The 13,359-nt window shown below is 33.6% G+C and overlaps 2 protein-coding genes across 11 annotated transcripts in view; one reads left to right on the top strand and one right to left on the bottom strand.

Moving 5' to 3' along the window:
* The window catches only part of IMMP2L (inner mitochondrial membrane peptidase subunit 2), a 419,891-nt gene that overhangs the window by 186,098 nt on the left and 220,434 nt on the right, over nucleotides 1–13,359 (top strand). Inside the window, exons 4-6 of one of the 10 annotated variants that reach the window (XR_008437032.1) lie at nucleotides 8,688–8,881; nucleotides 9,556–9,747; nucleotides 10,097–10,244. The exons of 4 other annotated variants lie outside the window; for them this stretch is intronic. The gene's annotated coding sequence lies outside the window, so the exon portion shown is untranslated. Of the gene's footprint in view, nucleotides 1–8,687; nucleotides 8,882–9,555; nucleotides 9,775–10,096; nucleotides 10,245–13,359 lie in introns of those variants that run through there. 5 more of the 10 variants (XR_008437033.1, XR_008437034.1, XR_008437038.1 and 2 more) reach the window with 5 other exon arrangements.
* LRRN3 (leucine rich repeat neuronal 3) overlaps nucleotides 1–13,359 on the bottom strand; it is a 31,867-nt gene that overhangs the window by 15,260 nt on the left and 3,248 nt on the right. The window lies entirely within an intron of this gene.

Below are 13,359 nucleotides of genomic sequence, written 5' to 3'. Positions count from 1 at the left end.
GGCTGAGAACTTGAAAAGTCCTGAAAATATACCCTTGAAGGTGAAGAATGTTTTTTTCTGTCTCTTGGTATTCATGAGCAATAATGTGAGCAACATCCAGGGAAGACGAAATAGCATTTGAAACTTATAGAAATAATGAGTAGAAAGTCGAGTAGTTATGAGGTGGAATAGCTTTGTTTGGCAGTCCTTCAGGAGTAGGCTTTTAGGACTTGCATTTCAAGCAGTAAAAAAAAAATACCCTAAATGCTATAAAAATGTTTGGCTTGAAAATTGGGTTTTAGTTTCATTATAATTTCCAGGTTGCTGTTAAAAATTAGAATTGAATGTAAACTGATAAGATACAAAGAATTTTGCTGTTTAGTTGCCTTTTTTCTACAAATGCTTATTTTTCAAGGGTCAATTTTAAAAGCATTTTTAACATTTTTTTTGTATTAATAGAAGCTTATCTTGGAAGAAAATACTGAAGATTTATTGAGATGTGTTCTCTCCAAAGTCAGGATGTCTCAATCCTTTTTAATGTCCTTGTATTTTATCGTCATCTGGATACAGAAAACCAGTTTTCACTAGGCTGTTTTAATGAACGATGGCATTTCTACTGCAGCTGGAGACATAGATTCTTAGTAACAAACCCCCATAGTTAGCTTGAAAGAAATAAAAATTGAAGTCTCCAATTACATGTTGACAAAGATAAGGCAAGGCTTGGTATTCCTTTGAACATTGTCGTGTAGTAATCTGCACCAGTCCAAAAATTCAAACAGGTTATGTTCTTAGTAGCTTGATCTATTACCAAACCCTTTTTTATCAAGGGAACTCATGCTTTGAAATAAACTTTTGCTTAGTTGACAGTTAGCAAAACATCTGAATGTTTCTCCAGAAGGATTAGATATCCTTTTCCTTATCAGGACTGTCCAGGATGATAACCTAATAAATAAGATCGTACCAAGGATGTTTTGGTTATAGCTAATGCTCAATGTTTGTGAATCAAAAGGCTAACTATTATCTATGCTTAATTGATAAGCATTCGTAGTTATTTTTTTCTTAGGCTGAATAATCTCATTTTTAAGCTGTGTAGCTACCAAACTAATAACTAAGGAAATAGTAAAATGAAAAAGTCTTGATAAGCTTCTTTTTTTTTTTTCTTTCTGGTCTTTCGGGTTTGCAAGCTATTTTCAGGGTTTTAATTCTTTCAGGAATTGCTGTTAGAATTCCCCTATGTCAGAGGAGTAAGAATTCTATTCTGTTAAAGCAGAAATGCTGCTATTAATGTCCCCAAATACTTCCCTATATATAAACTCAATTTCTAGAACTGTTACGGGGAAGGCGGCAACATTCCTCTCCACTGGATTTGTAATATAAAAGAAACTTACAACAAACTATTTTTGATGAATGGGAAGGTTTGTTTTGATTTGTTTTGTTTTACTCTATAAATAAAGTAGTAGATTATACACAAATGTGATCCTTGAAATCCAATGGAACGATAAATCAGCACATTCTAGTGAAAAAAAGTCTTTCTGGTTCATTTGCTTAATTGTGAAATAGCATATTTTTCAAGCTGTTATTAAGGTTTGAAATGATTAGCCTTCATTAGTTTGGTAATTAGTTTAGGCAGATTGTTTTGGAACAGGCTCATTCCTATCTTACTGCTATTGAGTCTGTAATACTTTTATTATGAAAGTCGCTCTCGATGAATTTTTCACCATGGTTTTAATTGCTTTCTCTTTTAAAAATAATAATAGCTAAGCAGCATGAAACAGAATTTGTTTCAGTGGAAGAAAAATCCTTAGTTCCAGAGGCTACCCATGCTAGTTTGATATTTTAATGTTTACAAGTGTTAGGCTTCCATTCCACATGTTAGAGAAAGAACTTTCCAGGGTTACAAAATGATACCAGACAAATACAGGTAATTCTTTGGATCTATCAGGCAACATACTTCTAATGCAACAGTTCCAATAGTCTTTATTAGATATCTTTTTTTTTTTTAATTTTAATATTCAAAATTATGAGCATCAGATTTTGGTGACTTCTGTCTGATGTGACAATTTTCATGGGGGCACTGACACTGCAAAACTGCATTTATTTCTTCATAGAGTAGACATTGTCAGTAGAGTTAAAAATAAAATTTCAATGTCTGGCTGCAGGAAAGGAGGATACAGACAGAGTATTCTGCAGTATGGGCATGTGTCAGAATCCAGCTGAGGTTAATTGTGGTCTCATTTAATTTTGTGCCTGCAGAATATTCAGAATACTTATTGACTGGAAATCAACTTAAAGTAACTCCATGCCTTTCACATCCTGATTTGTGGGTAGCTGCTATGTACCATTCATTATATTCATAGTTTTCCTGCCAGTCAGGTTCAGAGTTTAAAAAAAAAATATTTGATAAAAAAATTGTCAAAGTATTCAGAATGACTATGATTTTCTTTAATATATATATTTTTAATTTTATCATCTCAGTTGCACCTTATGTTTGTAAATTATTACATTTCATTTTGATTTATGCTGAAAGGATTAGGTACAAACAGGTTTTGTCTGCTAGAGGCAGATGGAAGAGTAAGAAGAGGGCAATGAGAAGAGTTGGGGTTCTTTTCCTACTTTCCATTATCTTGGTCATCATCTTTGGAAGTTAATGGAGTTGGAAGTAAAACCAAATTGATGTTAATTCTAATTCTGCTCTACGCAGTGATTTCTAGCACTACTCATAAAAAGAAAAAAATTTAAACATTCGTTGCTTTGTCCTTTGAGGGCTTTTTTTCCACTCAGACTAAAGCTCTCTTCCTAACGGCTGTTTGGGGACCCATGTGGTAAGAATGAGACTTCTCAATCCTTTAGGCCTAAAAGAGATGAATGAAACCAGCATTCACTATGCCATCAACCTGTTATGAGAGCTCAGTGTTTATCACTCATAATCTGCAAAGTCTCGAATTCGAGGTCAAGCTCCATGTCTCTTTGGGTTATCAGTGTTTCCTACTTTTTGCAGTGTGCTGTTATGTGTACTAGATTTCATTTACCAGTTCTTGATTACAGTAGTTAACTGTATGTTTTTTTTAACACTTTTTCTTTTTTACATTTAACCAGTCCGAAAAAGACACAATAATTCATTTTTGTTATTTGATATTCTGAGTTTACTGTTACCTCTGTGTAATACTTTATGTTAGAGGTACTTTCAAAAGTACCTCTAACTTTTCATAAACTGGTGCTTATGAACTTTGTTGAATCCAAGCCAGAATATGCTTTACAGCTGAACAATTTCAAGTAATAGACTCAGAATTCATTTTGCACGGCTTTTTGTGTGAACACAGATTTATTCCTGCAAACAAATTTGAAAAACAGGGTGGGGGGGAAAGAGCAAATATGATTCAGGATGTCTGGATTCTGAATGCAATGTAACTTTTGCAAAAATCCTTAGCAACTTTTTAGATGTTTATATTTCTGTGTTAGAGACATAAGTTCTAAATATACCAGGCATATTTATAGAACTATTTGTAAACTATTCATTGAATTCTTAAATGCAAGGAATTTGAACAGAATGATCCAGTGCACGGTGTTTTCTTTCTGCTGAGAGATGCTTTTTATGCTACTTAGGAAAGTCCATTAATTCCTGAGGGCTCAATTGTGTCTGGTTAGGCATAGATTGTAGAATTGTGTGGTGATGAGCTTCATTTTCTAAGATAACCACATGGACATAGAGTGCCTCTGGGGCTTGGTCTTGTACAGTCACAAAAACTTTATCTTTCTGAGATAACCACATTGACCTACAATGCCTCTAGCTGTGGAAATGGTGGATTTGAGGACAGGAACTTCAAAAAGGAGGTCTCAAACCTCATTAATGGTATGAAAAGCAAAAATCATCATAAGCCATACTTTTCCATATATGCAATAAGGTTTCTGACTGCTCTTTCCTCTCTGCCTTTGGTCAGAGATCTAGTCAACAATCAGGTCAAATTTACATCAGTTTGTTTCTAGTATTAAAAATAAAAATGAATTTCTATTAAACCAAAGCATATCATAATAAAGAACCTACACTGTGATGTTTCATTGATAAGAAAAGTATTGCCCAGAAAAATCATCAGGAGGGTTCATTATAGACACAAAATTGTTGCTCTCTCATTTTGAAACAACAAGCCTGTGGCTCTGACATTTAATCAGAGCAAGAATGGCATATATTGAATCTCACATTCCCTGAGTCTTGAAATAAGGTGACTTACTTATTAAGGCCAATAAACTGCAAAATACCTATTTTTTTTTTTTTTTACATATTTTTCTTTTATTAGTATCTGTGTTTGTGCTTTCACTTGAAGGTGTGCTTTGGGACTTTAAACATAGAGTGACTTTTAAAAAATTCTTTTCTGTCCCTTTATCACATATATTTAATATACTTATTTTCTCTGTTTTTCTACCTAGACTAATATAAGACAAACCAGATGCAGGATTTTGTTTAAAAATAAAGAGAATTATTTTTAGACATATACCATCAATAGCTTAGTATTTGTTTCTCTTGAAAGTGTCCTTTGAGCAGGTATTGTTTATATAAAATCTAAAATAAGTAACAGATGGAGAGCTAGCACTGCCTCAAATGGTTATGTACAGATAGATTGTACAACATGAAACCTCTGTGATGCTAAGTGGCTTTGCATATCTGTACCCAGTGTGCCTAAATGTAATGAAATGGTTATAAATTCTCATAAGCTGATGGAAGATTTGATGCACTCAAATAACTAATCTGAATATTTCTTGGTAGAAATTAAATTTTATCTAGTATTTTGACTCTACTTTTACTTGTAATAGAGGTGTAGATTAAAGTTTCTTGGAATTTACATCCTTGATAATTGTTTTGCATCTCACTATAAAAAACAAGGTTGAATACATGCATAACATATTAGAATTGCCATTAAGCAAATTATTCCGAATTAATATTTTGCCTCTCTATGCTATGCAAAACAAATTTTCCCCAATTAATTTACAATTGATTACTCTATAATATGTCCCAAAGGAATGCAAAAAAGGTCTGTTGATATGTTTCCTGCTATTGTGTTTCTGTAGTTTGATTAAACCCAACATCACAAGAATCCAAAGGGAAGCATATGCTCATAGCAGTAATGTTTGAGGCACTTTCAGTTTGAATGCTTCCCAAAACCTCAATACAGAATTAGCCCCTATTAGTTTACCCTTCCAATCCAAGAGGATGCTGTCAGATCTGTTCAAAACTTCTAACCTGTTCAGGAGATTATGTGCTCTTGTTTTGCTTGTCAATCTAAAGCTATAATTTGTGGTTTTAGCTACATGCCAAAATCCTCATCCCTGATAACCGTAGGAAAAATGTATGGGGCTAGTGTATCTGGGCTTATTTTCTTCTGCTAAGATGTTCCTCAGCTTTTGTATTCTTTTCAGGTATGTTATGATATAGAAGTCAGTGGAGATAAGTAAAACAGTCAGAGCAGCATTTACTGGTTAGAGCTTGTGAAAATAGCTAGCAGGAAGAATATTCAAACATACAAATGCTTATTTAAATCCAAAGACTTTTTAAGTTTTTATTATTCTGTTTCAAGTACAAATTTAGAAATATTTTTATTATCTTAATGGGCAAAGTTGTGTATTTGGAATGAGGAGTGAGGATGTAACCAAGCATTTTCCTCTATTCTATTAAAAAATATTTTTGTGTGGAAACCAGAAAAAAATTACTGGAAGATGGGAAAAAATGCTTAACATTGACCTATAAACTATAAATTATGAGTTGTGTCTTGGCTCCTGTGCAGACTGCTTGGGTGTCTAGCCTGTCTCTAGGACTAGGGGCGGTGGATCTTTGGTGGACACAGAGGCTCCTTTCCAGGCTTCAAAAGTGAAAGAATGAGTTTTCCTTAAGATATGTTCATTAATGGCTAACTTCAGTTGAATCCCTTTTTATCATTCTGGTTATTTTGTACTACATTGCAAGACATCTCCTCATAAATTATACAGGGCTTAGACATGTAACAGAGTTCTGCATTTTGGGGAGAGAGGGCATATAATTAAAGAGCAACTGCAAAATCCTTTAATTCTTACTTTGAACAAAATCTTAACCTTTAACAGATGTTGAGAATTTGAGATCTTCTAATGATTATCATAGAATTATTGCAGAATCATACAATAATTTGGTTTTAAAGGGACATTAAAGATCATCCTATTTCCAACCCCTCCCACCATGGGCACAGACACCTTCCACTATACCAGGTTGCTCAGGTCCTTATTATGCTTTGGAAGATGATACCCTATAAATCATTAAAGGAGTTTTGAAGTCTTTACTTATTTGTTATAAGTGTCTACTAGAACTGTACTAAAAAAATAATGCAGAAAACAACTATCAGGTTGGACAAAGTATACATTTTTCTCCATACAGCTCCTAATCTTTGTTTTTAATTTGCACGTAAAACATAAAGAAAATGAGTTTACAAAATACATACAATACTCTTTCTTTAATATGTTTTTTTAAAACTTTCAGAAAATACATGGACATGCTGGCACATGAAGTTCTGAAATCTCTGTGGTGCTGAGAGATCCTAATAGAAGTGCACAATATTATTCTTTTATAGGCTGCTCTGTACCTCAGAAATAAACTGAGTAACATGTGGCAGTTGCTAGGGTAACCAGTTTTTGCATTTTGCAGAAAAAGTCCAAGAATAAAACACATGTAAATTGGCAGTGTGGAAAGCAGTATCATATACAGTCTCATATTCTCAATTTGTTCTTTATGGTTTTCCTCTATACTATTTACATAACAATGAATTAGATCTGCTTCATCTTTTACTTTGAATCTCCCATACACTTGTATTTTGCATGGCTATGAAAGGCATTTAAGCTTTCAACCACTAAGCTTAAACTGGTTTTTGCCCTGTCAACCTATCTAGATTTACTGTCAATAAGATATAGCTGTGGTTGCTGTAAGTGCTGATCATGTTTGCAGTGTGTGATTATCAGGGCATGTAAACAGAAATTAAATTGAATTTTAAAAGTTGTCCTTTGCACTTAAATATGATTTCCTATAATTGTTCAAATTATTCAAATTCCATTAAGCATTTATCGTGACTATGAGAGTCTCAGTTGAAAGCCAGCAGTCATTTAGAGAGACAAGATTTTCTTGTTCTCACAAGACTCCTGTTCAGGACTGAACTGGAATTCCTTTTAAAGCAAACCTTCCTGTGCTTGTTTTGGAAAATGTTTGTTAATAAATTCTGCAAATTACTACATAATGAGAAATGTATCCTTGTTAGAAGACAAAATAGTTTTATAATGAAACATTAACATTTTGATTTGAGTTACATTCAAATACTTAACCCCAGTGAATGCCAGCAAGCAGACTTAGGCAGATGCAACAGTCATAGACAAACATAGACTATATAGGCTATTTTTCTGTTGAAATTCTTCTTCTAAAAATTCTTTATTCTTCATACTTTTGAGTTTAGAGTATTCCAGTTCTAGAATATTTACTTAGGGAGTTGATACAATACTAGTGATAAATAACTGCAATTTTCTATTTTCTGAAACCTTTTACTTTAAAAAACATTATCAAATTATAGTTTTTGCCCATGCTAAAGAATAGAAATGCAATCTGTCTGCACGAGATGGTTCTAATATGAGAAAAATGCTTTAAAGACCTTCCCTACCCCCCCTTTAAACTTACTACTATGTAAATCTCATGACAATGATTTTATGCACATGCAGAGCTAAGAACAGAAAGGGCTTTCTTATGTTATCTACTCCTAAGATTAGAGCAAAAGCTGGAATTTAGTGCTGCACCTTATTTCTGTCCTGCTTTACACTCCATGGCTTCTGTGACATTACAGGTATTATTGCGTGGCTCTAGTTTGTTGTCCTTTCCACATTGCTTTTTTCAAAAATAGGACTTTATGATGTCCATTTAATCATCTATAAAAGTGTACTCTAAATTTTAGGCAAATTTAATTGACCAATTAGTGTTTATTAAATTACACTGGTAGAGTATCTTGATAATCTTGATATTGGAGTAAGTAATCTTGATATTGGTAACAACTATATTGGTGAAAATCAGCATAAATAATACCTTCAAACTGACAGGTTTTCTCAGCAGAACCACTTCTAATGAAACTCATTGCAGGTTTATAACATGTAAAGAGTGAAACAGTCACTACATGAGGAAAAATACCACTCTAAGAAGTTAAAGTTTAGCACTTAATATGAAGTGGTTATTATTCTAACTCTAATTTGTGATTGCTAAAGCTGTATTTTTGAAGCTGTGTATAAAACTGTAGTGTATTTAGTCCCAGATCTGTGGAAAACACTGAACACCTATCTGAGCAGAAATACGGAGATTACAAATTAAGATGGTAAGGTTTCAGGGAATCATGCTTCTCTCTTCCTAGAAAATAGTTCCTTTCTGTTAACTGAATAAATATAGTGTGTTACTTTAAATTTTTTAAACAAGCTAGTAGGACATTCAAACCATTTTTAGTATCCTGCTGGGATTTCATTGAAATACTCTTCTTTGCTGTTACCTACTCTTGTAGGTAACAGCAAAGCAAATATTGCCTCATGACCAAATGGAGTTTTATTTCCTTTAGCAGTCCAGCAGACTGTCTGCCTTTTCAGAATTTTCAACTCCATACAACTAGCTCAGAGACAGATTGAACAGTGCCCTTCACCTCTGGTAACATCTAAATTGCTCTCATCTGATGCAGTCATACCAAGAGATCTGAGCAGGCTCCGATGACAGCGGTGCTGTGTATCGTTACCCAAGGCAGTGTTGGCAGAGGAAGCAAGCCTTTCTATTGAGAGGATCATCATGGGAGAGTCAAGTGCAAGGGACCTCAAGAGCTCTTTAGTCTAACCTCCAAAGCAAAGTCTGCTCTTATGCCAGACCAGCTCATGGAAGGTAAAAATCAAACTGGAATTTCTTACTACTTGAAAATCTCATTCTTTAGCCATTCCATTGCAAACAGATCACGGTGGATTCAATACTGTACTTTGACATGCCAAACAAAATTTATTTCAAAGCAATGCTAATGCAAATTTAATTTTTATGGAATTAAACATTTTCCTCAGCCCTGAGCATTGATTACTCTTTATTGAAAAAATAAATATCTACATTGTAATTAATGATGGAGTAGATGGCTTTAACAGAATTTACTCAGACTTTCTGAAAGTTTGGCTAAGCTCTACATGAGAGATTAAATAGCAGTATAGTGGATTTATGCCACAACTTTTAATGTGCTTACAGTAGCATTAAATCCATTTACTACTACTATAGTAGTTTCAAGTGGGTAATCTACAATCTCAACATAACTATTATAGTTTCCCTGACATATTTGTGCCAGACACAGATATTGTGTGTTTAATTAAACTTTTTATCATTTTTTCTTAATTTTTAATGTTCTCTGTACTTGTTTGTTATTGCTAGGATTGACATAATGGCATACTAACACAAGATGCTTTTTGAAGAACTGATATATAAACTAAATTTAAAACAAAGGAAAGATTACAAATACTTAATCCACATTCATCTAAGATAAATGGAGATTTTTTTGTTCCTTTTTTGTGAATTTTTAGTAAACCTCAGAGTCTGTCGGAGCAGTAATGAGCATAACATTTGAAAACCAGCAAGTTTATGGATTTTCCAACCCTTTAAAGAGCAAAGGGCATTTCAGGATGGAGCAGAAGACCAGGACCTCTAAGTATACAAATTCCAGATATGTGGATCTATATACTTTGCTTGAACTGAAATGACCAGAGATCCTAAATGTAATTAATAATTTGGACAATATATGGGTAATTTAAGATTTCAGCATTTAAATCTTTGAAATTGTATATAATTTTAGTTATCTATTCTAGTTACAGTTTACTGTTAAATGATACCTGCTGAAGGCAATATTTAAATGCCTAATAAAGACACTTGGATCTGCATTGTCTTGAGTAGCCTCATTAAAATGACTCTATGCACTAATATCCAAGGTGATTTCTTCCCATCAGAGGGAGTGTGGGGTTTGTATAATGTGTGTCCAAACATGCATATTATCCTTGGGAGGAATTGAGAAATGCAGGAATATTTCTGGGCAGTTCCTCAGATTGATTGTCTCTTCTTTCTGCCCAGGAAAGAGCTCAGTAGTTTGGCTGCTGCTGTTGGAAGACAGAGTACTTTTCCTTATTTTCTGGAGCTTAGAGTTTGGAGTGTAACCCTGGAATAGTATGCTGAATATCCTTATTGTCTCTTATTTTACAATAAAAATAAAATGACTGAAAGTGTGTTTGTCTGACAAAATATTGATGACTGGATAATCTGTATCAAAGCCGCATTCAGAAGTATATGTTACGTGAATTATACATGCTGGGTGAAATTGCTAATCAGACAAACATTTCTATCTTAACAGAATATTATATTTGCAATTACTGCATTTTGTCTTCTCTCACCTCATAAGAATACCTCTATAAACTGGTATAATCATTATTAATCATTCAATTTCTCTCAAGTGCTGTCAAGTTTTACCCTTTTATTGGGCTTACCAACAAGTAACTGGCCAAAATGAAAAAGTAAAATTACCGTACTGTGAGAATGTGATGAAATAGTGGCTCTACAGTCTCATCTCTCATTTCAGAAAGCTAACATGGTGCATCTTGTGTAAAGAAGAAGTATATGTTCAAAATGGTGTAATACACACAATATATCTAGGATGATCTTTTAGTGTTATACTTGTGAGGATAACTTAAGTATCTATGTTTTGTTATAAAATGATATGAAATAGAAGTTGTTCAGATAATGTCCCTCAAGCTACAGTAGTAATGAAGCACCACTTGGCTGTAATTATAGTTTTTATACTGAAAGGCTTTTTTTTATTTGTTTAGAATTTGACAAGAGAAAATACTGTACTTCGTAAATTGATTGAATTGTTTCAGAACGTCCTTTTGCAGTGTGGAGGGAGGAAGAATTTTTACAGCACTGCCTGATTTCTGTATGGAACACACATAAGAGAGCAGTTTAGTATTATGCAGTGGGTTTGGAGCTGTTGTTACACAGAAAAGAGTTTTTTCTGGAAGACTCAGCTCCCATGTGAGCCTTGACCCATGTAGGCTCTCCTGTCTCTCGGCTTCTTCCATGGCATGCAATGTGGAGCCAGCTGAGGTGGGGAGCTCAGCAGGTAATTCTGCACTTTGGTGGAAACACCGCACCGCACTGTACTGCACTGGGGTGAATTAGCTCACTGTTAAGTATCATCTGCAAAAATTGCTGATGCTTGACATGACCCCTAAAGAAAGCTGCTTTCCAGAGGGGAGAAGAAGTTCAGTGACTTGAGAGAACTTGGCAAAAGGAATGACCTTGGGGTGAAGAAACAAATGTCTCTCTCTAGGCTTTCTATTTATAGCTACCATGACACTAGCTAAAATCTTTGAGAAAAGTTTCTGTTTTCACATAAAAATTATTCCTGTCAAGATGAAAATTTTTATTAGGTCTTTAGGTACAGAATAAATCACATAAATATGTTATAAATAATGACACATATATATCTGGTTTCAGCAGAGATATGCTACTCTTGTAAAGTAGGAGACAATTGTATTTATCCTTATTCAGGGAACGAGTCCCATAATTGAACATACTTCAAATGCCTCCCAAATCTGGTATACATTTCTCATTCTATTTCAAATAAGAATGACTTTTTGTTTTAGCACCATCACAAAACTAACCAACCCAGTTTCTTTTAACCTCTCAACACCACACTAGAATCACTAGTGTGATTCTGACCATCATGTTGCTTTTTTAGAAACAATTTGGGAGTCATCTTTTCTTATCCAGGATGATGGTATAATAACATAGAGTACTATGGCAATTTAAAATATGTCTCAATGCACAACTTTGCTCTTCATTGTGTGTTGTATTACACCACAGGTTTTTTTTGTTTTATTATTCCATAATTTATTAAATAGGTAATTTCTGAAATTGTCTGATCCCTAGACATATAATTGTATAAAAAATATTTTTTCTTCTTTGTTTCATACTAGTAGCTGGATGCCCAGGGATTTTTGGTACAGCTAAACTTATGACTTGTACCTTTTTTGTGCCAAATGTTATAGAGAATTTAAAGTATTTCCTGGCAGACTGGTTGCTATTTGCATAACAAGAAATGTCTATTAAAAGACTTTTGAGGTAATACTAATAATCAGTAGACATTTTGAAAAAATATTCCCTGTAGCATTTTATTCTGCTTTGCAGTGTTTACCTCTAAATACTGATGCTTATTCAGGAAAGAGAAAAGCTAAATTATTTCTTTTGTGCCAATGTTGTCAAAAAGCATTTCCCAGTTTGACTGAGACTGTGGGAGCTGGGAGAACAAAAGAGGCAAAATTTATTTTCTACTCTAATACAGAGGTCGTAGAGTTAAACTACCATTAAATTTGGGGCAGATATTTTTATGAATTCCAGAAATACAACAACTGAATAGAAATTATGTGAATACAGAGATCTTATTTCTTATTTCCTTTCAATTAGACCACTGCTGATTGTGGCCAAGGTGAAAGAGAGTTGAGATAAATCTTTTGTGAAAAAGAAGTATTTCTAAATGAAGGATAATGGTTTCAAGGATATGCTTTATAAATTTGTGTTTATAAAATGAAACTTCCCCTTTGTTTTAATGTCTGCATTTGTTTTTGCTTTGAAGAAAAGTAAGCAATTTGGTAAATGCTAGGGGTGAGAGCATGACTGTGGCTTGTATTATGGTTGATGTTCCATGTATAAAGAATATGAAATCCCATCAGGAGTGGGTAATTGGATGAAGCAAAATTGTGAAAGTAGTTTGTATTTGGCCCTCATGAAAATACTCTTTTTCACAAGGTGTCATATTCAGCTACTCCATGAAGAACCCAATGTGAAATAATCTTTTTGACATCCATATTGGATCTTTCTCTGGTGCAGATAAGTATAGCTGTGCTAATAAACATTTATCAGTTCAGTTCAGTTGAGGATATGACTTTATTGAGGAAAAATTGATTACATCATTTATAGATTTTGTGTATAACACTGAAGGTCATACTGTTTATTTAAATAAGTTCTTTATGAACTGCACAATTTCACAATAACGGCTTTTAACAGTTTGTGGACTGGTCAGTTGAATAAGTAAAAGGCACAGTAATTCCTTTTTACAGTTACATTACAGTTTTAATGAGAAGCATTGATTTTTCTCTTAATACTAATGTGTTTAATGACCTTTCTAATGACATCTGTCACTACTGTTTCTTCTCAAATTCTACTGGCATTTTCTTTCAGTGAAGCAAAGGATTTTAATTACTTGTTGTGTTGTTAGAATGAGAATTAGTATTCTTTTAAAGTAGTATGAAGTCTTGTAGAAGTCATATTCTGTTAAATAG

This window comes from Vidua macroura, chromosome 5, assembly GCF_024509145.1.
Source record: "Vidua macroura isolate BioBank_ID:100142 chromosome 5, ASM2450914v1, whole genome shotgun sequence".
NCBI classification, from domain to species: domain Eukaryota; kingdom Metazoa; phylum Chordata; class Aves; order Passeriformes; family Viduidae; genus Vidua; species Vidua macroura.
The sequence above is the reverse complement of the archived record's forward strand: the minus strand, read 5'-3'. Positions and strand labels throughout refer to the sequence as shown.